At 51.3% G+C, this 26,547-nt stretch overlaps 1 protein-coding gene across 2 annotated transcripts in view; it reads left to right on the top strand.

Moving 5' to 3' along the window:
• Positions 1-26,547, top strand: part of ABAT (4-aminobutyrate aminotransferase) — an 80,042-nt gene that overhangs the window by 15,823 nt on the left and 37,672 nt on the right. The window contains exon 2 of one of the 2 annotated variants that reach the window (XM_059415342.1): positions 13,928-14,327. The exons of the other annotated variant lie outside the window; for it this stretch is intronic. The gene's annotated coding sequence lies outside the window, so the exon portion shown is untranslated. The remainder of the gene's footprint in view (positions 1-13,927; positions 14,328-26,547) is intronic. 2 annotated transcript variants of the gene reach the window in all.

Below are 26,547 nucleotides of genomic sequence, written 5' to 3'. Positions count from 1 at the left end.
CCATCGCAGGACCCTGAGATCATGACCTGAGCCGAAGGCAGAGGCTTTAAACCACTGAGCCACCCAAGCGCCCCTCGGTGTAGATTTTAAAACTCACCATTCCGGCTCCTGCATTCCAGGCCGCTTCTGATGGTGCAACCCCCCCGGGTTGATGGGGGAAGTGGGAGAAAATCCCCCACAGGGGTCTGAATCCCTGAGTACCGGCCGTACCATATTCTGGGCCTCCTTCTGGGAATGAGAAATGCTCATAAACTCGGGCCATGCCGGTCAGCACGCTGTCCCAAAGGTCACTCACTGTCTGCATGTTCATCTGGAGGGAAGGAGCAAGTGTGCAGGCCTCTCCTTGCCCTTCCTGTAAGGGTTCCACCGTCTTGCACAACTGATAAACACTTTCCCCGGTACAGTTAGGGAGAGATTCACGTGGTTCAGACCTTGAAGGAGCCAAGGTGTGTCATACGAGGTAGGAGATGGAAACAGAATTTTCCCGGGACTGGTAATCTTTAACCTGGAGAAGGTTATGAAATGAGGCATGTTCCCCTTTCAGGCACAGGGGTTACCAGGAAAGTCCTGTCAAGGCTCAGCTGGGGTCTGCAGGGGCCCTCTCCGCATCCTCCCCCCCACCCCCGCCGGTGTCAATGAGCGGAGCCAGCTGCAGGGCTCAGGGATGTCCCCACACGAAGTCGAAGTCGCTGCACCGCTGCTGTCAGGGCTTGCTTTGGGGGTGGTGCCTGGGTAGCACACGGCTCTGCTTTTCACAGGGAACAAAAGGGCACATGAAACCTTTGACTAGCCTCTCTTCCGAGGGCGTTACAGGAATATTATTATTTAACCCCCAAGGTAGGCCCTGGGGGGGTTCCTCTTACAAAGGAGGAAACAGGCACAGAAGGTCTCAGTAACTTGCCCAAGATTATATGAGGTTGAAATTTTCCCATTTCCACCTTCGGTGATTAAGGGTTCAAGGGCAGTCTGGTCCAGAGAGGCAGCCTCCTGTTGCTTAGGGCAGGTCCCCCATCATTTGTGGAGGAAGGTCCTCTGGCCACCCCAGATGAGGGTGCCCGCTTCTCTTTGGGGGAAGTCATTGTTGGGGTCCTCCTTCTCATACCACTCTGTCGTCTTTCTCCAGCACTCAACTGTGCATCCCAAGAGGACACAGGTTTTATATGTCCTTTCCGTGTCCCTAGCATTGTCCCAGGAGCTGGCATAAAATGAGCACGTGGCCAGTGTTTGTTGAATGCATACGTGAGTACGTTATTTGGATATTTGGATGAACTCTATCAGAGAAGTTCTTGACTGGGTTCCATATACATTCAGGTCCCAAATTTGCTTGGAGGTATTTCTTTTGTTTTCATCTTGCCCGCCTTTTGCCACTAAGCTTATTGTTTTGAGATCCTTGTAGATTCACATGTAGTTTTAAGACATAATACAGGGAGATGCCCTGTGCTCTGCACTCAGTTTCCCCCAACGGTAACATCTTGCTAATCTGTAGCCACAACCAGAAACTCGGCATGGATACGAGCCACCCATCTCATTGAGATCTCTTCAGTTTTATGTGAATTCACCTTGTACATTTCTTTTTCTTTTTTTCAAGATCTTATTCCTTTGAGAGAGAGAGAGTACGCACAAGCAGGGGGAGGGGCAGAGGGAGACGCAGACTCCCTGCTTCGCAGGGAGTGCAGTACAGGGCTTGATTCCAGCACCCTGGGATCATGACCTGAGCTGAAGGCAGATGCTTATCCCACTGAGCCACCCAGGCGCCCCACGTTGTATGTTTCTAAACAACAATGATTTCTATCCTCATGCAGGTGCCAGCTTAAACCAAAAGTTAACACCATCTCAGGGTGGCTCCGGGGTTGGGCCTGGGGTCTTCAGAGGTGAAGGCTGTGGATGGTGAGGTTGGGTCACCCTGCGGGTGCCTGGTTACCCAAGATCCAGCCACCTGGGCGGCCGATTCCCTGAGCTTCTCTGGAGCTCAAAGAGAAAGGGTGAGGAGACGGCACTGCGCAGGCGTGGTGTGGCCGATCCCTAAAACCCACCCCAGGGGGGAGACAAAGGTGATGCGACTGCTGGGCTGTGAGAGCATTTAAAGTGATGTCTAGTAAATCCCTACAGGTAACTCATGTGCTCCCCACACACCACCTAAATCCTTGTCCACAGGTTCGAATCCCCAGCTCAGCAGTAAAACCTCGAGCTTGTCAGTTAACCTCTCTGAGCCTCTACTGTAAAATGGGCATAACCATCGTATCTAGTGGGGTGGTCCTGGTGGGGATTAAATGAGATAATACTTAGAGACACCCGGAAGAGTGCCTGATACAGAGTAACTGCTCGGTGGAAACTGACATTAACCTGGCCATCATTTCTTTACATTGAATCGATGTGCTTTATTCACTGGGCTTTGTCCCAGGCACCCATATGCACACACCAATGCGGTTTTAGACCCGAGGACCAGGGGTGACCACTGGCTGTTGGGAAGTGACATGATTCTGAGCCTCATTTTCTTCTTTTGGAGAATGGGCATGACGATAGACCCCACCTCACAGACTTTGTTGTGAGATTTTGGTTGTTAAGGCACACAGCAGACCCTCCTGAAATGGAGCCCTGTTCTTTGCCATCTGGAACCTCCCATGAGGCAGCAGACAAATCACTTGTCTTCTCTGAGCCTTGTCTTTTTCACTCCGTTAAAAGGGAGGGTTGGGCAAGATCTGATTATCCAGCTTTTAGGGTTTTAAATTTGAGATTCACCACCACCACTTTGCCAAAAGAGGAGCTCGTGTTTTGGGTGGAATGGCCCCTTGGGATTGGCCATGGCAGGTACCGTCCGAAGGCTGAGCCACCCCTGGAGTAACTTAAAATCTGGCCATGTACCACATCTAGGCAGGAGCTCCCAGGGAGAGAAGGAAAATGCAGCAGGTCACCACAACCTAACACCCGCGTTCCCATTTGGGGACACAGCCCTGCACTTCCTTGTTTACCCACATACTGTGCTTCCCTGACCACCTCCCCATCCCCGATGTATTTCACAGGGACACAGGGCCCGGGAGGCCGGGTTCTGCCCACCCGGCTCAGCTAGGGATTCCAGGCCTTGAGCCCGAGTCACTGGTACTGGGGCCACCAGCATCCGTCCTTGTGACCAGAGCTCTTTGTTCCCAGGCTCCTCGAGCTTTGCCGAGGGACGTCCTTTGGAAACAAGAGTGGCATGTTGGTGCCACGTGGTTAGGGGAAAGTTGCTGAGTGTACAAGATATCTCCCCACTTGAGCTGGCATTGTGGGAAAGAGGGAGGGACTCCTCAGAGATTCTTGCTAAAAGACCGAATGAATGGGAAGCAGATGGTTGGTTCGCACTGGCTGCGATAAGAGGCTGGCGCCTTGCTGGAGTTCTCATTTCCCGCAGGAGCCCAAGGACAGTAAAGATTGCACTTCCCCCCCTCTCTGTAGAATCACCCCGTAGCACCGTGCTTCTGACTTCCCAGAGACGCGAGGTGGCCAGACAGACATAGGTTCAGATCCTAGCTGTCACTTATTTGCTGCAAGGGAGGGGGTGAGCTTTGCCTAAACTACTCTGAGCCTCAGTTTTCCTGTCTGTGAAATGGGAATGGGTCTTGCCCACGACAGAATGTGGTTAAGTCTCAAACGAATAGCACTTATAGTGAGCACAGGCACAAGCAGCGATTGGTGATAACCAAGTAGAGTGGTTTGCCTGGGACATCAGGTATCAGCCATTCCTTGGAGCACAGCAGTGGCCCCAGGAGAGTGGGCAATCACACAAGCACAGAGTCTCAGAACCTGGTGCTGGAAAGGGCCTTTGAGCTGATCCAGTCTAACCAAGCCCCTTCCTGGATGCTTGAAGCCTCTCTCCTGCCTCCTAGAGGGGGTGTCCAGACTCTGGAGTGGAACCCATTCCCATGCAAGAAGCTGTCTTAGTTATTAACCTGAAATCTGCCCATTCTGGCTATTTCCCTTTTGTTTTGTACCTTATCCAGAACAGTAGCCATAGTATAGGTAGCACTGGACTCAAACCTGCGTCTCAGGGCCCAGCCCACACCCATAACCCCCAGAGCCCACTCCCTCTGTCATTCAGGGCCCTAGTGCTCATCCCACTCTGCCCTGGACTCAGCACAGCTCTGGACACACAGAGGGCCAGTGTGACCTTGCAGGGGGAGTCCCAGGGAAAAGGTCGCCCTCTGCCTGTGAGCTCTTCATAATTTGCCTATTGTCAATCTGTGTTCCTGGAGTCCAGGCCGCCCTTCTTGTCTCCAGATGCAGACCAGCTGATGGGACCATTGCAGGAGAGATGGGGGAGTGTTCCCAGCAGCCAGGTGCCCTGGGAGGCAGATGGAAGGGCACCCGAGTCGGACAGGCCTGTATGAGTGGACCCAAGACCGCCTACTTCCCCGGAGGCCAGCTGCCTACATTGAATGACCATTTGTTGATTTTAAGTTCCCTGGTACGGAGTCGTCCTGCTGCTCCCATCTGCAGACATGTCCACGTCCTGACATTCAACACATAATTTATATTTTGCGCTCACTCGGAAATAGAGGTGAGCCAGGGAGGTGGGGGGCTTGCATTCTAGTGCAAGAAGACAGCCGCATCCATGGAGAGACGGGAAAACAGTGACAGGCTTTAATGAAGATCACGTTTGGTGACATGCGGTCGTGGGATTCAAGGAAGGCTCTCTGAGGGAGGGGAGAGCTGAAGAAGGTGCTGGCCGTTCAGAGGTGGGGGACACACAGGTGTGGGGGGCAGTTTTAGGGGCACAGCAGGTGCGTGGGGGCAGTTTTGGGAGATTTGGAGCTTAGTCCTTCCAGCTCCCCCTGGAAAGTGGATGACACGAGGGCCACAGTGGAAGCAGGGAGACCATTTAGAAGGCTGCTTGTGGCAGAGGTAGCTCGGATTCAGGTGGAGACAGAAAGAGAGGATGTCCTGGAATTGTCTGGAGGGACATCAGGTCGCGGAAGCGTGGAGTCAGTGCCTGGGTTCAGACCGGGGCACGAGTGGTACATGTATGATCTTGGGGGCTCTCCTCCCCTCATGTGTACATGGGAAAGTGGGGGACACCACAGTTTGTAGATTGGAGGTGATGAGAATGGGGCCTCTCTCGGGTGACTGGTAGAAACATTCATGGAGGTAATGCACACGTTTTCCAGTGTTGAGACAAGGAAGTACCACAGACAAGAGGGCTTTAAATAGCAGAAGTCAACTCTCTCCTGGTGCTGGAGGCCAGAATTCCAAAGTCAAGGTGTCAGCAGGTCTGTGCTTCCTCCAAAGGCACTAGGCCCCCCAGCTTCCTGTGCCCGAGTGCTCCTGCTGCCAGAGGAAGGATGGCCCAGCTGAGCTCACAGCTCTCTTCCGGCAGTAGCTTTCCCCGCCTTGGCCCATGACCCCTAAAGCCTGGCCCCAATGGCGCTTGCTGAGAAAGGGGAGCTGGGGGGGGATCAGGCAGGCCAGAGACATGGACCAAGTGGGGCGTGTCCCTGGCTGTATCGTCTCTCCTTAGAACCAGCAGATCAACCCGGTCTGCCCCTTGTTATAAGGAAGCTGACTTTCAGTGGCCTGCCAGAGCTAATGGCAGCGACCAGGAGAGCCAGCATTTGATGCAGAGCTTGTGTATCTTCCTTCCTGTGGCAGGTGCCCCTCACCCCCCACCCCCCAAGGGCTCTCCCTCTACCAGATGGCTCCCACGCTGTGAGCCTCTAAATCTTAGTGGCTCAGACAACAATTGAGCATTATCTCCCCACTCCTGTGGGTTGGCCAATTTCAGTCGAGTGCTCCTGGCGTAGGGTCTTTTGCTGGGCCAGATGCAGGGGCTGGGATCATCCAAAGGCTCGACTGGGCCGGATGTCCAAGATGGCTTCTTCACCCTGGGCCTGGCACTGCAGTGCTCTGGACCTCTCTTTCCAGGTGGGTCTCTGCCTCCAGGACCTCTCGCGGTGATCTGGGCTTCTTGTGGCTCAGACGTCTTCCAGGTAGTCCCTCTTCCATAGAGACAGGCAGAGGCCTGGCCTAGACTGGAAACATGTCCCTTCTGCCCCATTGTTTTGTGTTTTATAGCTCTATCATGATATAACCCACATACAGTGCAATTCACCCCTTAAAAGCCAGGTCAAACTCAGTGGATTCAGTGGCATGAATTACACACACAGGGATGTGCAACCCTCACTGCTATCTGGTTCCAAAACCTTTTGCGCTCCCCAAATAGAAATTCCGCAACCAGTAAGCAATAGCGCCAACAACCAGTAACCTTAAATCTGCTTTCCACCCCTGTGAATTTGCCTGCTGCCGATGTGTCATGGAAGTAGATCAGACCCCATCCTTCTGTGCCTGGCTTCTGGGTGGGAGGCCATGGGGGGTGCCCTGGGGGTTTGGGCACATGTGGCAGCGGTGGAGGTGGGAGTAGCGGGCAGATTCTGGATCTGTTTCCAAGGCGAAGCCCTTGGGATTACTGATGAGTTAGACAGCATGCCAGAGAGGGGGCACGTGGAAGGGTTGGGTGGCCTGGAGCCTCATCTGGGCACCTGAACCAGGCACAAGTAATCACACAGCTCTGCTGTCATTTCAACGGGAACCTACTATCTGTATTAAGTGATACCGCTTCCCAGATAGAATAGTGATGTAAAATTACTTAAATTTATTTGTTAAAATGCAAGATCACTTCAAGGGAAAGGGTTTTTATAAATACTGGCCAATACAGCAAAACGCGGCAGACCGCAGGTGCCAAGTCTGGAGAAGCACGCCCCTCCAGCACCATCAACATGTTGGCAGAAAAACCAGACGCCCTCTGCTGTGGAAAGCGGCAGGGTGCGCATGCCCTCTTGAAAAGCCAGACTCCTCGTGGAATGGACCAGTGCAGACCGCCAGGTTGTTATTGGGAAGATGGGTCAGATCTGCGGCTTCAACGCCGCCAGTCCCCGGATAGAAGGTCGGTGTACTGTCTGCAAAGGGCCAGATGGTAAATGCCCTCGGCCCGGGGCCCTGCGATCACAGCTCCTCTGCTCTGCCAGCCTAGCCCTTCCAGGCAGCTGCAGCAGCCGCAAATGATCGCATGTTCCAGAAATGTTTATTTGTAAAGTCAGGCAGCTGGCCCACATTTGTAGACCCCTAGCCTACAGTCTGAATCCCAGGGTAGCAAAGCAGCAGAACGTCCTCTTCCAGGACCTTCTGTGATCCCCAGACCCCCAGACTCCGAGCTGAAGCTCAGGCTTCCACCTCCCACTACCTCCCCCACAGCCATCTTGGGGTGAGCCAAGAAGTCCCGTTTTGTATCCACCGAACTCCTGCTGACGCTGACCCACTTTCAAACCTTGTAAGCATTTCCACCTGGGGATTGGAATCCGGTTTGACCTGGTTCGATGCCAGAAAACAAATGTACTTTTTATAGCCCATTTGGAAGCTCATCTCCTCTTTTCACACCTTCAGAAACCACACCGAACATGGATCAATTTTCAAGTGCCTCTGGGCTCTGTGTTAATGCCATGTCAGATTATTCGGTAGTTGTTTTCCTGTAATTAAATGTCTAGATGCACTTGCCTGCCATTCACTGAGGCCACGCTTACCCTTCTTGCGCCTTCTTTCTGTAAATCATTTGAGAAAGCCAGAGAGGTGTCTTTCCTTCTCACATTGGAATAAACTAGCAATACACGTCATTACGATGACTCAGAAAATACAAAAAAGGAGACTGCCACCCCATAGATGATAGATAAAAGTGTTGTTCAACAGAAGATGTGTTTCTTTCTTTCAAGCTTTGCTTTCCCTTGTTCTGGTTTATGGTTTTGTTTTTGTGCCTCAACAAAATTCTAGCCAGACTGCATCTAAAACTTCCCCGTTCTTTCTTTCTTATTGCATTGCTTTGAAAATCATTTCCCTGCCTTTCTACGTAGTTTTCGGTAAATGATTAAGCTACTGTATCACAGCTAATTTGAGGGGTCCCCTACTGCTGGTTGTTTACATGTTTTTTCAGCTGTCCATTCTTGTAAACTACCCTGCCGTGACCCATCTCTGAGCTTGGGACTGCGTCCCTGTGTAAGATTACTTGCATTAGCTAAATTTCTGAAGGTGGAATTATTTGGGTTTAAAATAGCATCTCTTGATCCCTAGTGGTTACATTGTTTTCCAAAAAGGCTGTGCCCAGATACTCTCTAGTAGGGTCTGTTTGGAGAGCCAGGGGAGATGTTCTGACATTCAGACCTGAGATCAGAAAGGCATTAGCTTAACTCCTTGTTGGTCAGTTGATTTTTCCTTCTGGGTATCACTTCAAAGAGAGGAAACTGACTCCACACCTAACACACTCTCTCAATTTCACAAAGTGGTTAAAGAGAGGAGGAAGGCTTCACAGTTTCTGTGGCCAGTGATGCCATTTCTGCACACTAGCCATTTGCCTACGTTTCTCAGTAGAGCTTCTAGACCCTTTGGGTTAGGACTTTGCACACAGTAGGATATCGAGATATATATATATTTTTTTAAAGATGCACGTGTCATTCAGGCAAGTTTCCTTTCTTCCAAGCCCTCGGGTCTTTTATCTGTAAGATGGGAATAGTAAGAATCCATTCAGCAGACACTGAATGTGCCTGTCATGTGTGCCAGGCACTGGGCTAACTGCTGGGAACACCCTGCATCTCTGGGGTATAGGGAATGGCATAGAAGGTGCACATTCAGGAGATACACAAATGAATATACATGTGCAAACAGTGGTAAGTGGCAAGAAACAATACCACTCTAAGAAGTTACACTTCTAAGTGCAAGAAGTTACATTGGATGCTTTTATTTCCATGCAGTTAAGAAAAAAGCTTCCCTGAGGAGGTAACATAGGAGGTTTGAAATCTGAGGCATGCCTGGAAGTTGACCGAGCAAAAGTGAGGGAAGCCATCCAGGCAGCAAGAATAGCCCATGCAGGGGCACCTGGGTGGCTCAGTGGGTTAAAGCCTCTGCCTTCACCTCAGGTCATGATCCCGGGTCCTCGGATCAAGCCCCGCATCGGGTTCTCTGCTCAGCTCTGCCTACTTGTGATCTGTCTGTCAAATTAATTTTTTTTTTAAAGATTTTATTTATTTATTTGTTAGAGAGAGAGAGAGTGGGAGAACACAAGCAGGCAGAGAGGCAGGCAGAGGCAGAGAGAGAAGCAGGCTCCCCACTGAGCAAGGAGCCCGATGCGGGACTCGATCCCAGGACCCCGGGATCATGACCTGAGCTGAAGGCAGTGGCCCAACCAACTGAGCCATCCAGGCGTCCCTATCTGTCAAATTAATTAAAAAAAAAAAGAATAGTCCATGCAAAGGCCCTGAGGCCACAGAGCTCTGTGCTTTCCAGGAATCAGAGGCAGGGATTGCTTGGGCAGCATCTCAGAGGCCTCGTGAAAGCCTGGGAAGCAACGCTGAAACAAGAAGTGACAGGCTGAAGGACAAGCAGGAAGGTGCCCGTACTTGCGGTAGCTGACCGTGGTGGTCTGAAGGAGGCAGTGGAAATGAGAGAGAAAAACAGATGAATCCGAGTCATATTTCAGACACAGATCAGAGCTCCCTTTCTTGCTGTTTTCTCTGGTTTCATCCTCCAGCTGATGACCAGGTAATCTTGTTTGTGTTCAAGGAGCCAGCACTGGAGTGTGGTTGGCTTCTATGCCAGTTTGCAAGAGGCAAGGGTGAATCCTGCCTTTCTGAAGCAGCAGCCACACTAAGGAACCAAAGAGCTGGCTACACTCAGCCCGGAATCAGGGATTTTGGCAGCTTCAGAGCACGGATTTCTCGGGCTCTGGCCGGGACCATCCCAGAGCCAGCTGCAGTGGCAACACCACCATCCCCATCCCCAGTGAGACACAGCCAGTTCTCGTATGTCACAGGGCAGAATTGGCCCTACCGGGAGGGGCAAATGAACACTGGCCCGCCATCCCACATGCGATCCCACGAAGGAATGAAGCCACCGCTTTGTCCGACAGGGGGCTGGCTGCTCTGAGGGGGCAGAGGCTGGACTTGACTTGTCTCTCTGATTTCACATCGCATCGAGGCAAGAGGAGACACACCAGCAGGGGCATTCGTTGTCTGGTTTATTATCAATTCTTAACATCCGATGAGTGTACAAAGTTCAGGGCAAGTTGCAGACTTTTTAGCTAATGCTTAAGTGATGTTAAGTATTGATTAATCAGATTGTTTGAAATAAGTGCCGCAAGTCAAATCGTCCTCTCAGAAGTTTAATTTTTACAGACCCGTGTGATTGGCGTGTTGTGATGGGATATTTGGCATCCGTTGGTGGCTATGTGAGGGGCCAGGATGAACTTCGGTACAAACTCCAGCTCCTTGGGTAGGTAATTAGCGTTGTGATCTTGGACACGTTCCCTAAACTACCCGAGCTACATGTTTCTCCTCTGTCGTAAGAGCACCTGCTTCCCTGAGTCATGAGAACGAGTGGACTCATGTATAGGAAATAATTAGCCAAGTTGCAGTAGGACCAAAGATATCCAGACCTCACTGATTACTTTTCATATTGAGTATTGGCTGCAATGATGACCTGGGGATATATCAAGTTGAATAGAACGTATAACTGACGTTCATGTCATCTGTTCCCCTTTTTTGGTAATATGGCCTCTAGAAAATACTAAATTCCTTCTGTGACTCATATTCATGTTTCTTGTCGACAGCACCAATCTAAAGGCATGATTTAAGAATCAGGAATGGTTAAGAAATGGGAGAAGCATGGACTTTACAACCTGAAGTATTTAGGGGCCTGGAGTGCCTGGGTGGCTCAGTCAGTTAAGTGTTTGACTTTTACTCAGGTCATGATCTCAGGGTCCTGGGATCAAGCCCCACGTAGGGCTTCCTGCTCCCTGGGGAATCTGCTTATTCCTCTTCCTCTGCCTACCTACTCCCTGGCTCATGCACACGTGCTCTCTCTCTCAAATGAATAAAATTGTATTTTTTAAAAAAAGGAAGAAAGATTTAGGGGCTTATCTGGTTAGCACCAGAGCTCTCTCTGCTCCTAGGGAGCCCCTTAACCTCTGTGCACTTTGGCTTTCTCATCTGCAAAGTGGGAGCGAAAATTCCTACTACCAAAGAGCTTTGAAGCTTACGTGAAACCGTGTATGTGAAGGGCTGAGCTGTGTCCTCAGCACAGGACAGGTGCCCAGACAGAAACATGTGCTGGGCTTAGCATTCCGAGGTGGCTGAATGGGTCCTGAAGACGAATTTATAACTACCTCTCAGTGGTTCAGCAAGCTGACCTTGGCACGCTGTCTTCACCCCTGTTGCCACATTTGACCTTCAGAATGACCCCAGGAGGTGTAGTCAGCGCATCATAGAGCTGGAGAGACAGAGGCACAAGAGCCCGTTAGGGTCTGAGCAGGAACCAGAAACCAGGTGTTCGCCTGTGAACCTCGTGCTTTCCAAAAGAGGCAGGTTTCAGTCTCACGTCCCCTCTAGTCAGATGATGTCCCCAGGTGTTCCCTGGACCAGAGAGAAGGCCAACACCGAATACAGCCCAGCAGCCTGTAGGGCCACCTTGCCTGGTAAAGCAGAGAAGTGCTGTGTGCTACTGAGGCAGACAGGAAGGGCAGGAAAGGCAGCCCCGCGCCCCTTGGTCTCCAGCCTGGTGGAGAGCAATGCTGTCATTTGTGAGAGGCAGTTCATGAAGCCATGCTCCCTGGACACACTGGCACCCACTTATGTCTCAAGCCAACCTGGTGCCCAAATGTAGAAGCTTCCGGGGACACAGGAGACCTCGCCCCATACATGCCTTATTGCAACGTGCTTTAACTTCATGGGTTGAATACTTTCTCTCGTCTGTGCATAAAGTGCTACCTCATTCTTTTTATCAGCTGAATAGTATTCTATATTACAGGTGTGCTGGAATTTATTTAGCCAGTTGCCGGTGGTGGACCTTTGGGTTGCTTTCCATTTCTATCAGTGAGGCAAATTCTTTCAAGTAGAATGATGCTGAGAGAAAAAGCAGTTAGTGCATTTAAAAATGTACAGATTTTGATGAAAAGGCTCTCCAAGGTATGTGTGTAGATGTGTAGCCCCACCGGCCATGTATGAGGTGCTCGTTCCCCCCATACTGTCAATGTGGCCAGATAGTTTGCAATGGGAGGTCAGCATGGACAGAGCAGAGGGAGGGTGAGGTGGCCCCTGGGAGCCTGGGCAGTTGTCCAGTTAGGAAACTGGGTACCTGAACCAGGACAAGAGCGAGAGAGGAGAGGGTGGAGGCTAGAGCCGGAGTGTGGTGCTGAGGGAAGGTAACAGGATAGAGGAGCCAACCATGGGTCTTGAGTTTCCGACTTGGACAGATTGCATCTGTTTACTGAGATGCTGCACATAGGGAAGGGAACACGTGTGTGAGGAGAAAAACAATGATTTCAGTTGAGATCCTACTGAGCTCACTATGTAGGACATCCTGTTGGCGGTATCTACTGGCCCAGGCAGGAAGATGTGGGGATGGTGGATATCTGGTGGAAATGGCGAGTGTGCATGAGCTGTCCCTGAGATGCATGGGCGGATGGGTGGTGGGTGGGTGGGTGAGTGAGTGGGTGGGTGGGGCGGATGGATGGATGGACAGACGGACACACAGGTGGATGGGCGAATGGAGGAGAAGAGGAACGGGTGGGTGGGCAGACGGACGGAAGGATGAGTGGAGAGATGGATGGATGGATACATGGGCAGATGGATGACAGACAGAAATCCAGACTTCCTTCTGTGTAGATTGAACCCTATGAAATTGCTGTCTTTGTTGTTCAAAAATGACAAGATACTTCATTTTACGCAGGCTAAAGTATTTGCAGGGGGCGGGGGGGAGGCACATCACGATGTCTGCAATTGACTTGGAAATGCACCAGAAACAGAGAGGATTCGCGGGTGGCTAACGGGGTGGACGGGTGGTAAAGCCTAGAACAGTGGGACGGTGAGGAGCCGGGGGTGGAGGCAGAATGCAGGTAATCGCAGTCAAATTCAGTGCCTCTGCACGTTGGAAACTAACACAGCAAATCCATGGAAAAATGTTGGCGATTTCACGTGGTTTCATTTAATATATATTCCTCATTTGGCCAAGAGAGCCTTCTGGGTTCCCATCTGTGGCACCAACAGATCTGCCTCACAGGGTCTCTTTGGCCTTCTCCTTCCCAGAGTTGGGGGCTGGGGGTCGGCGCGCCTCCCTCCCGGAGTTAACGTTGAATTGCCCTAATGAGCTGATTACTGCGCCAAGTTCGTTGGTATCTGGCTTGTAATAATTATAGATTTCCTCTGCGATTTGATCCCATTGGTTGCCACAGCAACGGCGTAATAGCTCCGCTGAAGTACTGTCACTGTGATTTAGAACCAACATGTCTCTTGCAGCCTCCCATCCGGGTGCCCCCACCCCCTTGCTGTCGTCATGGCAACTGATGAGCAGCATATGACCGAAAGCCCTGTGTCCCCCCTCCTCCCTCCTTCTCCCCTCCCCATCTCTCAATCAGCCGTCCCCACTTCCTCTCCTGGGCCCCCGCTGGACAGGCATGGACCCCAGCTTGGGCTGTGCTGCGGGGGGGACTAGAATAATCCAGGCCCCAAACCGCCCCCCCCCACACACACACCCAGAGAGGTCACGGGGATTGTCAGAGCCGGAGCCTCCCCTCTGGCCCCCGGGGTCTTAGAGATGACTTGGCGCCCCTCAGAGCCCCTTCTTGTCTGGGGCCATGCCATAGGCAGGGTCTGCTGGGCGGCCCTCACATTTAGAAATCCGAAGCCTTGGATCACTGCTTTGTACTCCAGGGGTCCCGAGCCTGTGAGAGAAAAATCAAGGAAGAGGGCCTTGGAAGGAGAAGAGGGTGGGTTGCAGAGAGCCTATTTCAGAAGGTCCCGGGTCCGGTGGCACATCCTTCCGGACTCAGCTGAGCTGGGCTCAAAACATCTTTTTAAACAGCCCATGTTCTATTTTTCTCTGTGTGTTTATCCCCCCCCCCCCCCCCCCGCCCCGCCGCCAGTCTCTGTCTGTCTTTGTTTCTCTGTGGATCTTTTCCTCTCTGCTTCTGCCGGAGCCTCTTTGTGAAGCCACTTCTCAGCCTCTCAACTCTCTTCCGTCCCTCTTCCTTCACCCCCTCTCCGTGCCCCTGCCCCTAGCACTTGCTGGGAACCGGCTGAGAGCATCCTTGGCCCAAACCTGCTTTGCTTCTGAGGCCCTTTTCCTTCCTCCCGTACCTGAGCCCATGGTTCGGGGACTGCCTGGAAGTCCGGACCATCCTCCCGAGGGGGAGCTGGTACCCGGAGGCACCTCTTAGGATGAACCCAGCCTTTCTCGTCCCTGGGACTCTGCAGAATGGCATAGAGGAGGCGTTTTAAGCAGCGGGAGCTGGCCTTGCTTCAGGACCCTGACGACCAGCCACTGTGAGTGCAGACGTGTATGTGTGTGTGCTTGTGCGTGCGCACGCGTGATATGTATTTGCATATATCTACTGGCGTATGGAGGTGTGTCTCAACATGTGTCAGTGGCTGTTATCTGGGGTGCTGGGTCTGCAAGTGCGTGTGCCCATGTGTGTACCCGCGCGCGTACAAATGTGCCTGCGTATGGCTTTTTGGTCTGAAGGACACACACCTGTACCGGACAGATTTGTCAAGGACTCTCAGTGGAGCGAGCACAGTGGGATGAACCCTGTAAAGTGGGAACAGAGAGGAAGGGAGAAGAAAAAAAAATTTTTAAATCAAGTGGGAACGCAATAAGCAAAAATGCTATTAAAATGACAGATAAGGGATTCGCTTTGGCCCGTGGGCTTGCAGAAGCTTTTCTGCACACATCTCCCCAGGAAACGAAGTGAGGGTCACCTTGAAAAGGTATTTTTGCTCAAGCGCTAAAATGAATCCTTCCTTTCCAACAGCACACACGTACTTAGGGCCTGTCTCTCTGGAACTCGGGAATGGAAGGCTCTGGTCGGGGGCTGGGGGTCGCCATGAGGGGCACTTTGCTTCGTCTTCCAGGAGACCAGGGTTTGCAGTGAGAATTCGTGCCTGATGGCCAGGAGGGCCCATGGCAAGAGCAGGCAGGAGGGACCTTTGGATGGCGACTGCCCTCACATCTCACACGCCTGTGGTCCATTAGAAGTTCATTTTGAGTTTTGTTCTTTGTTTTTTTCACGGCAGCAGCCTGCGCCCCGAGAGGCAGTGAGAAGGAAGCAGGTTTAGAAAGCAACATTTGCAGGGCGAGATGGGGGAGATGTGGGAATCAGGGTGACTTGGTGTTTTGTTGTTAGTGTGTGAGATCCGGTGGCCAGCCACCCCTGGAAGGGACCCTGGGGAGACTTGGCGGCTGGCCGCTCTGGGTGAATGCCATGCCCCGGGCACCCTGGGGAAGGGGGCGGGGCCTCAGGAAGGCTGAAGGCACAGCGGGGACAGATCCCAGTCCCCTGACACGGTTCCCTTGCCTTCAGAGGACTGCTGCCCCTCAAATGTCCTCCAGGATAGCACTCTTGTCCCCTACACCATTCCCTCCGTCTGCAGTGGCCTCACCTCCTTGGTCTGACACCTCCCAAAGCCCTCATCGCCTTTAAACCTCTGTCCCTACCTCCAGGGAATCGTCACCTTCCACCCGAGTAGAGCTATACACCCTCCCCCATCTCCCCCCAATACCTTGTACCCCTGGCATTACCGTACCCTGTAGACCTTTTGCCATGTGCCCATGATCTACAGTCCGTTTTACAAGGACCTGAAGAAAAATATTAAGACGAAATATACTCAGAGCCACTGACCTGGAGTCTCACAGTGCCCGTGTCATAAAAACCAAATGGGTGAGACGAGATTCCAGGTTAAGAGAGACCAAGGCGCCAAGTGAGCCGACCACGCGCGTTCCTGCTGTGCTGCCGGAAACGCAAAGAACAGCTATGAAAGACATTTCACAGACAAGTGGTTGAACTTGAACATGGGCTTTCAGGCAATAGCACTGTGTCCGTGAGAAATTACCTGAGCGTGATGTCATTGTGTCTCACTCAGATCATTTGTGCTCGGGGTGTACGGAATGCTCGAGTCCTGTTGTTTGGTTTGTTTTGCTGACCGAGAGGAGTAGTAACTGCTTAGAGGATTGTTAGGAAGATTGAAGCTGCTGTATCTTACGTAAACAGCTAGCGCAGGGCTTGGCCCAGAGTAGGCGATCGGTTGTTGGTCGTTGCTGTTGCTGGTTTCGCTTGCTAGTGCTGTCCGGACACCCGGGTTGGGTGCGGATTCGTGGAAGGGGTCTTTCTCTTCTGCACCCAGGACCGGCCCCCTGGGCTTATGACCCGCGCTCACCATGGCCCTTCCCCATGCTTGGTTTAATGCTATACTGTCACCATCTTGAAATTCTTAATCATTTCTCTACCTGGAACTTCAAATACTCGGTTTTGCACCAGGTCCCGTAAATTGCCTCTCCAGTCCTGTCTGCACAGCCACCAGGAGCAGCTCTTGGACTAAACTCCTGTCACCGCAGCGCAGCTCAGACTGGCCCAGCCAGGCACGTCCATGGCTTCAGGCCCACCCATGCCCCGACACCATGTGTCAGCCTGCCACATCCAGCACGGTGGCCACTCCCCGAGTGTGACAGTCAGGCACCCAAGATGAGGCCCATCCAGACAGAAATGTGCGTGGGTTCAGAATTTATACTGGGTTTTGAAGACGTCACACACACAAAAAAAGGGGGGGTTGTAAAATACCTAATAATAATCATATCGATTACATGTTGAGATGTTTTTATTTTTAGGCATGTAGGGTTAAATAAGATTGTTAGATCTCACCAGTTTTGACCTTTTTTTTTTTTTTAAAGATTCTATGTTTAAGTAATCTCTGTATCCAACATGGGACTCGAACCCACAACCCTGAGATTAAGAGTTGCATTCTCCACCAACTGAACCAGCCAGGTGCCCCTGATTTTACTTTTTTAGCGAGGCCACTAGAAAGTAGAAAATGACTCACGTGGGTTGCATTTGAGGCTTGCGATATATTTCTGTTGGACAGCACTGCCTTCTACTCTTTCATGACTGTAAACCAAACCAGCCACCAGATGACAGACCAGTGGTTCAATTTCCAGGTTTGTTTTTTTTTTTAAACCAGACTCCAGCCCTGATGCTCTAGCTTCGATCCATGTCTCCCCCAAAAATCCATCAGGCACATCTCTCTGGTGGGGTCATTGCTGCTGCCAGTCTTTTTCCCTCTTCCCTTCCGTCTTAAAATGACCCAAGACACTGATTTTTATACCCAACGAGTTTGTTGCATGGCCTGAATATATTTGCAGGGCAGCACAGCAGGCAGGAAGAACACTGAATTTGGAAGAACTAACTCAGGGATTAAAATCCCAGACTATTGACCCTTCTTTGTCGAGAGAACCTGGGCCCTTTGCTTAACTTCTCCGTGCAGGAGGCAGAGTGGTGCCAGCCACAGAGTCTTGCAGACCTGGGTTTGAAGCCTGGTCCCGTGGCTTCCGAGCTGTGTAACACAGGGCAGGCCCCTGACCTTAAACACACAGATTCACTGAGCCTCCGGCATCCACACCAGTAAAAAAAAAAAAAAAAAAAGCAGCCTTTCTGCATTTTCTCTGTTTTGTGTTTCTTTCCCCACCTTGATGTAGCCCCTCAGAGTGGTCAGGAAAGGATATAGACAAGGAATGTTTATAAATTCTCTCATGGCTCTTTGGTGCTGTGAGCTAGGTGTTCACACGCTTGAAAAGCTATCCCGAGAGCCAGCTCTGTGTGTGTGTGTGGGGGGGGGGTCTCGGTCCTGAGCAGGTGGATGGATCCCCAGTCATCTTGCCCCCTCCTCACCCCACCTTGCCATAGTGACCAAGAACACAGGCTGTCTCCCTGGGACCCCGCGGTCAGAGCACTGAGCTCTGTGGAGTGCCGTGCATTTGTAGAGCCTTTCCTGGGTGACACGGGCCTGCTGAGCCGAATCATTCCCCTGGTATCAAGTGACACTGTTGGTCCTCATCACAGCGTGAAGGTATTTATTGTCTGTTCCTTCCACTGGAACAGAAGGCAGAGACTGCTGCCTGATCCTTGTTCCCACCCGAAGCCGGTCCTTCGGGTTTAGTATTGTGTTTCCAGGCTGTGGGCGCTCAGGAAATGCCTGACAGTGAACCCAAGAGTGAATGAATGAGTGAATTTCCCTGAGTAAAGGGAGAGACGGAGATGATCACATTATAGGTGAACTGGAAAAGAATGTGCGTAACATACACATGGTAGACACCAGCAGTTGTTCGAACAAGACGGTGGGTACAGCCAGGTTCACCCTGAGTATGTGAACATTTTCATTCAAAGATGAAGTTAGGGGCGCCTGGGTGGCTCAGTGGGTTAAAGCCTCTGCCTTCGGCTCAGGTCGTGATCCCAGGGTTCTGGGATCGAGCCGCGCATCTGGCTCTCCGCTCAGCAGAGAGCCTGCCTCTCTGCCTACTTGTGATCTCTGTCAAATAAATAAATAAGATTTTTTTTTTTAAATGATGTTAGGTTGCTGGAGAAGTACGGATGAATGACATCTCACCCTGAAATGGTGAATCAGGAAGGCTTCCTGGTAGAGGTGACCAGAGTGGCACTATAAGAGAGCACCCAGGAATTAAGGGGATATAAACAGGAGGCAGGGGCAGGAAAGACATTGCAGCAGACATTAGCATGTGGGTGATGGATGACCTGGCGACAGGAAGTAGCAGAGTGTGAGGGAGTCACCGTCCACTGGACAGGGAGGGGTGACCGTGTACCCGGCCAAGCAACTAGGCTTAATTCTGGGGCCACTGGGATCCAGGGAATATTAAAATAGGAGACAGACTGGGTAGCTGCGTTACGTAGCTGTTCCGCTTCAACCCGATCCCCCAATCCTTCTCTTTTCTCCTGGAGGATGACTAGGGTTCCTATACATCTCAAGGAGTATCATTTTAGAGATTCACTTTTTTACTTAGCAAGTTTGTTTTCCCCTAAAGGTATCAGAAAGTCATAAAATGGGCACCTGGGTGTCTCAGTCAGTTGAGCATCCGACTCTTGATTTGATCTCAGGTCATGATCTCAAGGTCATGGGGTCAAGCCCCTTGTCGGACTCAATGCTCAGTGGGGAGTCTGCTTGGGATTCTCCCTCTCCCTCAGCCCCTCCACCAGCTCACGTGCTCTCTCTCTCTCCCTCTCTCTCTCAAATAAATAAATAAAGTCATAAAACAGAGGCAGTTCTCTTAAAGGAATGGGAGGTGGAGAGGCCTCCTGATGGAAGTCAGAGCACGGGGGATGCTGGGACACCTGGGTCCTTTCCCTGCGACGGATTGTGCCAGCCCAGGATACGTTCCCATCACAGTTTCATCCGCCCCGGATGTTTGGCTCCGTGCAGACAAAACAGAGAGAAAGCAGTTGTTTTTGTTTGCTTGTTTTTGGACAAAAGTGACACATTTCTGGCCTCGAAAGCCGATAAGCCTTCTTCCCAGGCTTAAATCCGAGCTCTCTCTTTGGTGCCACATTTTTGTCCTCCTGAGATCCCACTCCTTTTGCAAAATAAGCTAAACAAAGCGCTGTCAGCTGCGCCGCTCAGGGCTCCTGCCATCTGCCCTTGGTTGTCCCCAGAGGATGACTCCTAGCACTCCCTAAGGAAACAGATTATGTGTTTTTTTGTTTTTGTTTGTTTTTGTTTTTGTTTTTAGAAGAACAAGCTACCGGACGGGGAGGTAGGACTGGGCATGAGGACTTTTGAAGTCTCCCATTTGGAAGGCCTGCCTGTTTGGCCATGGTCGTGGGACCAGCGGCCGCTGTGGTCACATCCAGAGCAAGGGCTGAGGCTGCCTGTGTGTGATTAGAATAGTCTTTACAAAGGTGGTGAATCAGGGTGCTTTCTCATGACTACAACCTTGGACCCGCCCTCCATGAGCTCACCTGCACCAAAATGTTTAAAGAATTAGCCAGAAAAATGTGGAAACAAGAAACGGTGGATAAACTCCTTTTCACAGATTAATGTTTAAAGTACTCGGCAAGATTTATCCATTACCCGGAGCTGTCCTAAATACTAAGGAGCTCTAAAGACACCAGTTCTTTTTCTGAAAGGACCTTCCAGTCCAAGGGGCTCCTTGTCGAATGGAGGCCTCTGCGCCCCGGAAGGGACAGCAGGGACAAGTGTTGGGGCCAGGGGAAAGTCCAGGTGTGGCCTGAGGTTGAAATTGTCAGTTAGGGCCGTTGTAGGCCCCTTCCGATGAAACTATGGCCAAAAGATGAGCGTCTTTGGGAAGGCTACAGACAGTGACAGCTCTGGGTTTGAAGTTCTTTGTTCCTATAAAAATTGTCTGTATCAGCCTGAGTTGTCCGGTGAGATTTCTGGGTAAGGACTGAAGCCATCATCCTGGTAAAGGGGCCAGGTCTCGGGCTTCAAGCTGACACGGCCCTGGTTCTCACCCAGCTCCAGTGTCTTCAGCTGCATGACCTTGCACAAGTGACAAAACCTCTCTGAGCCTCTCCCCTTCCCGAAAAATGGGAAGAGTACCATTTGCCAGTGTACCAGAGTACCAGTGTTGCCAGGAATAGGCAACACTGTGTGTTGAGGGTTGACATGGTAGGGACTGGTTTATTGAGTTGTAGCAGATCCCTTCATGCACATAGAAATGAACAATCCTTTGAAATATTGAAAAGTGAGGATATCGCTCACTGTGGATAGGAACACGATCAGGGACATCTGGTAACTCTAATAAGCAACAGTGTTTCCAAGTCACCAGCCCTGCAGAACCTGAAGGGAAGAAATGGGGTCCTTTGTTATCTGCTGTGGTATTTGCAGTCCTTAAAATGATTTGTTTTCTCTGAAAGGGAAATGTATCTCCTCCAATCACCTACTTGCTGTTGGCCCTCCCACCGGAACGTAAGTTCCCTGAGAACAAGGTGGGACATGTCCTCATTCGACATGGCATCTTGGGGGATTAGCCCTGGTGCTCCCTACGCACCTGTGGAACCAAGCAGATTTTAAAGGCCGGACCTTTCCTTCTGCAGCTTTAACCCAGGGTAGCTTCTTCTGCACTGGCACAAGCATCCTTCCCAACCAGATTCTATTCCTTTTATCCTTCCCCCTGGCAGGATCAGAAATACAAAAGTAACTCAACCATCGCAGACGCTTCTTTCCACATACGTGCTACCCGCAGAACAAAGGCTGCCTTTCCCTTGTCTGTTGTCTCTCCCCTTTACCCTGTTCACAGGCTGGGGGCCACCTGCCTCCTGGCACCAAAGTGCTCATGCCTCATGGGTCGCTTTCATTCTTCCCATTTCACAGATGGGGAATGTGCGGCCCCGGTGGGTTGCGCTCCGGGCCCAGAGTCATCCAACTGGTATATGGCTCCTCTGGACCCCATTTCTGACTCACGTGACTTTCTTAGCTGCCTCTCTGCCTTTTGTAGGAGTCCACAGTTGCCTGTTTCCAAGAACAGTATCGCCCTCCCCTTGTACAAGTCACCGATGATTGCATGATGCCGCAAGAGACAGGGCACAGGACGTCAGGCGTGCAGGGAGGGAGAGCTGGGGCCTGGGCTGCGGAGACAGTCAGGGGAGGCTGCAGGAGCCGGTGCTGGAGGAGGGAAGCCAGGTCCGAGATGAAGCGTTCTGTCCCTGCGCCATCCATCACAGCCAGCCCAGTGAATGGGGCCCTGTTAGCCATCTGCACAGGCCCAGGGCTCTGGCTTTGTTGGTTGCCATGACGACCCTTGGCCCTGACAACAGGGGCGCACTTGGCTGTGTGTGTCATTGTGTCCCATCCAGTCTGCAGAAAAGCCAACAGACAGCCTGGGCTGCGGCCCGGGAAAGGAATGTCCCGCGCCTCTGCCAGTACTTTTGTCTCGGCCCTGGGAGCAGATAGGAGAATGAGAGACAGAGCATCTTTGGGGGCCCCAGAGAGGCCTGGGGGGTCCATTTCTAGCCAGTGACTCCTGCAGAGATTTTGTGTTCCTCGGGGCCCGAGAGGCCGCATAGTGGAAAGGTGAGCCAGACACATCTTCAGGACATTTGTGGAGTGCATCCGATTTATTCCATAATTGTTTGCCGTCAGGCACTGCTCTGGGGCTGGGGACACAGCAGGGACCCAAGTCTCACGTCTCAGTTCACACTCTCTAGCCTATGAATTAGGTTCAGATGAGGAAAATGGAGCACAGAGAGGCTGCTTAGCATACCCAAGGTCACACAGCAAGTAGAGGAGTCTGGTGTCACATTCAGCACCCTGCACGCTACCTTTCCAAATGGCCCCATGGTCTTCTTTCTTCCTGTATTTTTGGGATGTTTAACTCTCGAAGTCAGAAACCCTCCATTTCCAGAGAGACAGGGATCCTGCAGACCTGGGTCAAGGGCAGGGTCTAGCTAGCATCCACCTCTGAAGACAGTAGTTTTCAGGAAGCCTCCCCTCGGGGGCTTCATGTCACACCCCTGAGACTGGTTTAGTTGTGCTGGTAGAGCCCTTCCTAGATCTTCTGCTCCTGAAGATTGTCACAGGCAGCCAAGGCTAAACACCGCTGACTCTGAGCTGGGAGACCCTGGAGCAAACCCCCAACCTTAGGAGGCTGCGGTCCTGCAGATGGCTGCACTGACATATGCAGGTGCATGTTGTGTAGTAAGTGAGAAATGAACAGGAGCCAATACTTTGATGAGTTTTCTTCTTCCAACAGAGCTTTTTTTTTTTTTTTTTTTTTTTTGGCCTTTTCCCCCATTGATGTAAACACTGCACTGGCCCCTCCCCCTCCCATCCTTCCCTAGGAATGCACAAGGCAGATAAGAGGGAGCAAAGAGAAGTAATTAGCATTTTAATTAAAGGAAAGGGGCCAGGGGAGTGGTGGGTGGGCCTGGAGGGCTGGAGGGTCTGGTTGGACCAGGGTTTGCGACTTGTTTTGACGGAGATGCACAGTAAGAAGCCATGTTTCTGGCAAGTACCCTGCTTGCCTCAAACAAAAATTACCCTTGCCTGCCATGCGCTTGGATAATTCCTGTTCTGCTTCATTTATGGGTTGATTTAAATTTCCCTTTCTGTTCTGGTCACATCAAGGAAGGATATCCCTGTGGGATGCTAGGCTACCTTTGACCCTGGACTGATAAGCCTCTAGATGGGCAGATTACACAGGGTGTGTGGGACAGAGCAGAGACACGGATGCTCACGCTGCCTGTAGGGCTGGAGAAGGGGGTCAGGAGAAATGCAGTGGGGTTCTCCGCATACTGGCCGGTTGGTTCTCGGGGTCGGAAGGGGCCATGGAAACTATGTGATCCAACACGTGGGGAAACTGAGGCCAGGAGAGGCAGATGTCTTTGGTTCTTAAGCCAAGCAAGGGCTGTGGTGGACAGTCACGTACACAATGATTCCAGACTTGGGCAGAGGAGAATGTTATTGTTAAATTGTTGTTTTAGCACAAATTTCAGACCCGCACACTAATTTTCACATGAGTCCTCCAATAGACCTTTCCAAAGGCAGGTGTTGCTGTCTCCGTTTCACAGCTCAGACATGTTCAGTTCACTCACGGCAAACACTGACCCGGGAACTGCACTGAGCTCTGGGTACCACGGAGAACAAGAAAAGCCTGATCCCCTCTGTCCTGGGTTTTGCAGTTTTCTAAGTGTGATTGGAGTGGTTCAGACAGGAAACGTGATGTGAGATGAATTATCCTTAAAAAGGTTGGGGACGCGGGCGCCTCGGTGGCTCAGTGGGTTAAGCCGCTGCCTTCGGCTCAGGTCATGATCTCAGGGTCCTGGGATCGAGTCCCGCATCGGGCTCTCTGCTCGGCGGGGAGCCTGCTTCCTCCTCTCTCTCTGCCGGCCTCTCTGCCTACTTGTGATCTCTGTCTGTCAAATAAATAAATAAAATCTTTAAAAAAAAAATGTTGGGGACGCAGTAGAAAATGATGGAAGGAAAGTAAGAGAGGAAGCTAAGCGCGCACCGAAGGTATCAGTGCCCCAGTCCCGGTGAGATGATATAGCTCGTGCCAGCACGGTTTAGGGACTTGCCCACAAGCGGGACCCCTGGGCACCCATCTCCCTGCTGTCACTGTCAGGAGAAAAAGGGAGCCTTCCTGGTGACTGCGTTGCATCTGAGAGGCTCCAGAGCATGTCCTCAGGGAGAGACTGCCTTCTGTTGGGCCCCTTTCCTCCGTGACCCCAGACACCTCCATGGACCTCAAACACAGAGCTCTAGAACCAAGTGCCGCATCATCCGCGGAGAACACAAAAGGGAGGGACAAGTCAGAGATAGAGGAAACTCAAATGTCTGAAGAGCCTGTGATCTGCCAGGCTGTTCACATCAGTGGTGCCTAATTTCCAGCATGACCAATGAGAGAGACCTCACTCTCCCCACCCCGTAAAAAGGACACTGAGGCTCAGAGCATTTTGGTAAGTTTCGCTCTTTTAGACAGTGACGTAAGACAGTGAGCTTTAGAGCTAGCCCAGGCTCAGCACAGATATCTGTAGTGTCCGTTACAGCACCCATCGCAGACATCACTAATCTATCACAGCTCTGTTTAATCTCGATCTTGGCCACGGGTTCATCACCAGCACCCACACACAGTGCCTGGCATACGGCAGGTCGCAGCGGTATCTGCTAAGGGGATGACTGAAGCAAGCAGGGTACATGACAGGCTGTAGCTAGCAGGTACTCAGACGCAGGCCTGTGTGACCTCACACCCTTGTCTTGTCTCCTATCTGTCAAAGGGGAGGGCTAGCTCCATAATTCTCTTGTTTACTTTCATGTTTTTATTACGGTCAAATTCACATAAAACAGGATTACCCATTAACCACTGTAAGTGAACAACTCGGTGCCTTTGGCACATTCACAAAGAGGCAGACGTCGCCACCAGCTCCAGAACTTTCTCATCATCCCCAACAGAAACTCCATACCCACTAGACAGTCCCCCCGACTGGCCCTTCTCCCCAATTCTGGCAACCACTCGCCTACTTTCTATCTCTTTGTTTGTACCTGTTTTAGAAGTGCTGTACGAATGGAAGCCGGGCGTGGCCGCTCGTGTCTGGATTCTTGCCCTGAGCATCATGTTTTTGTGGCTCCTCCACTTTGTAGCATCTGTCAGCACGTCATTCCTTATTGTGCTGGAGAAGGACTCCGTGGTGTGGACAGACCCTGTGTGGTTTACCTGTTTGGCTATTGACATGTACTTGGGTGGCTCCCATCTTTGGTATTGTGAATGGTGCTGGTATGAATGTGTTGTACATGCATCTGTCTGAAAAGTTCCTATTTTGCATTCTCTGGGGTGTACACTTAGAAGTAGAATTGCCAGGGCGCCTGGGGGGCTCAATTGGTTGAGCATCTGACTCGTGGTCTCAGCTCAGGTCTTGATCTCACAGTTGTGAGTTCAAGCCCTGCATTGCGCTCTGTACTGGGCATGGAGCCTACTTCAACAACAACAAGAAAAGGAGCGGAATTGCTGGGCATTGTGGTATCCTGCATTTAACTTTTCAAAGAACCCGTAAGTCTTAAAGGCTAGGGATTTAGAAGCTGGTCCCTGGCTCCTTCCTCCCTTTCAACCCTCACCTTAGTAGGTGCCCTCTGACATGCCTCAGGAGCCCCCCCACCCTCAGCTCACAGTGACCCCAACATCTCAGGACATGCGGCTTGCTCCGTGCACCCCTCCCCTGGACCTGGCTGAGCAGGACCCTTTGGAATAAGATGGAAGAACTGGGCTCCCTCCCCTCACATTGAGGGCGTCTCTAGCCAACCCTGTGCCCCATCTTCCCTTCCACTTTCCCTTTCTTCTGTGATTTCATGTCCTGGTAACCCTCGCTATGCACCCGACTCTTGCCCATTCTGTAACCCATCACCCCTGAGCATCTGCTGAAGCCCGCACCCCCCCCCCCCCCCCCCCCCCCCCCCCCCCCCCCCCCACCCCCGCTTTCCTCTGTGGCTTCTGAAAAGCTGCTCCCCTTTGAAGGTGCAGCTCAGGTGACACGTCACTGACACCGTAACCCCCGCCAAAATGAACCTCTCTCTGCCTTCCCACAGCACCTTACGTATTTGTACCAGCAAAAGTCACGATTTCATCCTGTCTCACGCAGAATTACCTGTTGACAGTGAAATGGAAAATTTTTATATACATATCTTGCCAGGTTATTTTGAGGATTTATTGACATGAAGAGGAAAGCAGCCCTAGTGCATTAAACTCTCCCATTCTCTCCCCTCGTTCGTCTGTCACTAAATTATGAGCTTCAGAAGGAGAGGAGCATTTTACCCATCTCCATACCCACATAAAGCAGTGCCTTGCCTGTAACAGGCACCTAATTAATTTTTGTTGATTGAATTAGTGGGCTAGATAAAGTAAGCGCATGACATCAACTCTTCTGATTGTTGGAGACATATTGTGCTAAGAATTCACGTCTGATAGAGATCAGGTTTTGTTATAAGGTCAATTTCAACTGCAGGCCTCCGAAATGTCACAGCCATATATTTCCCATTGTGACATTTTGTAATTGAAAGCGTGCAGGTGTGACTCTCTCTTTCGCGGAGCATTCAAATGTTAATGTGCGCATTCTCAGAGATTCTCTCGCATTTTCAAACACGTGCTTAATGGAAATTAAATTGTGTGGAGTCTTAAGTGCTCCCGTTTGACACAAATGGTTTTAAATGAGAGACGGCAGCCTGGTTCTGCATAGTCACCATGCTGCTAAATGAA

The sequence above is a fragment of the Mustela nigripes genome, chromosome 11 (assembly GCF_022355385.1).
Source record: "Mustela nigripes isolate SB6536 chromosome 11, MUSNIG.SB6536, whole genome shotgun sequence".
Lineage (NCBI taxonomy): Eukaryota > Metazoa > Chordata > Mammalia > Carnivora > Mustelidae > Mustela > Mustela nigripes.
Note: the sequence above shows the minus strand (reverse complement) of the source record. Positions and strands in the feature narration are given on the sequence as shown.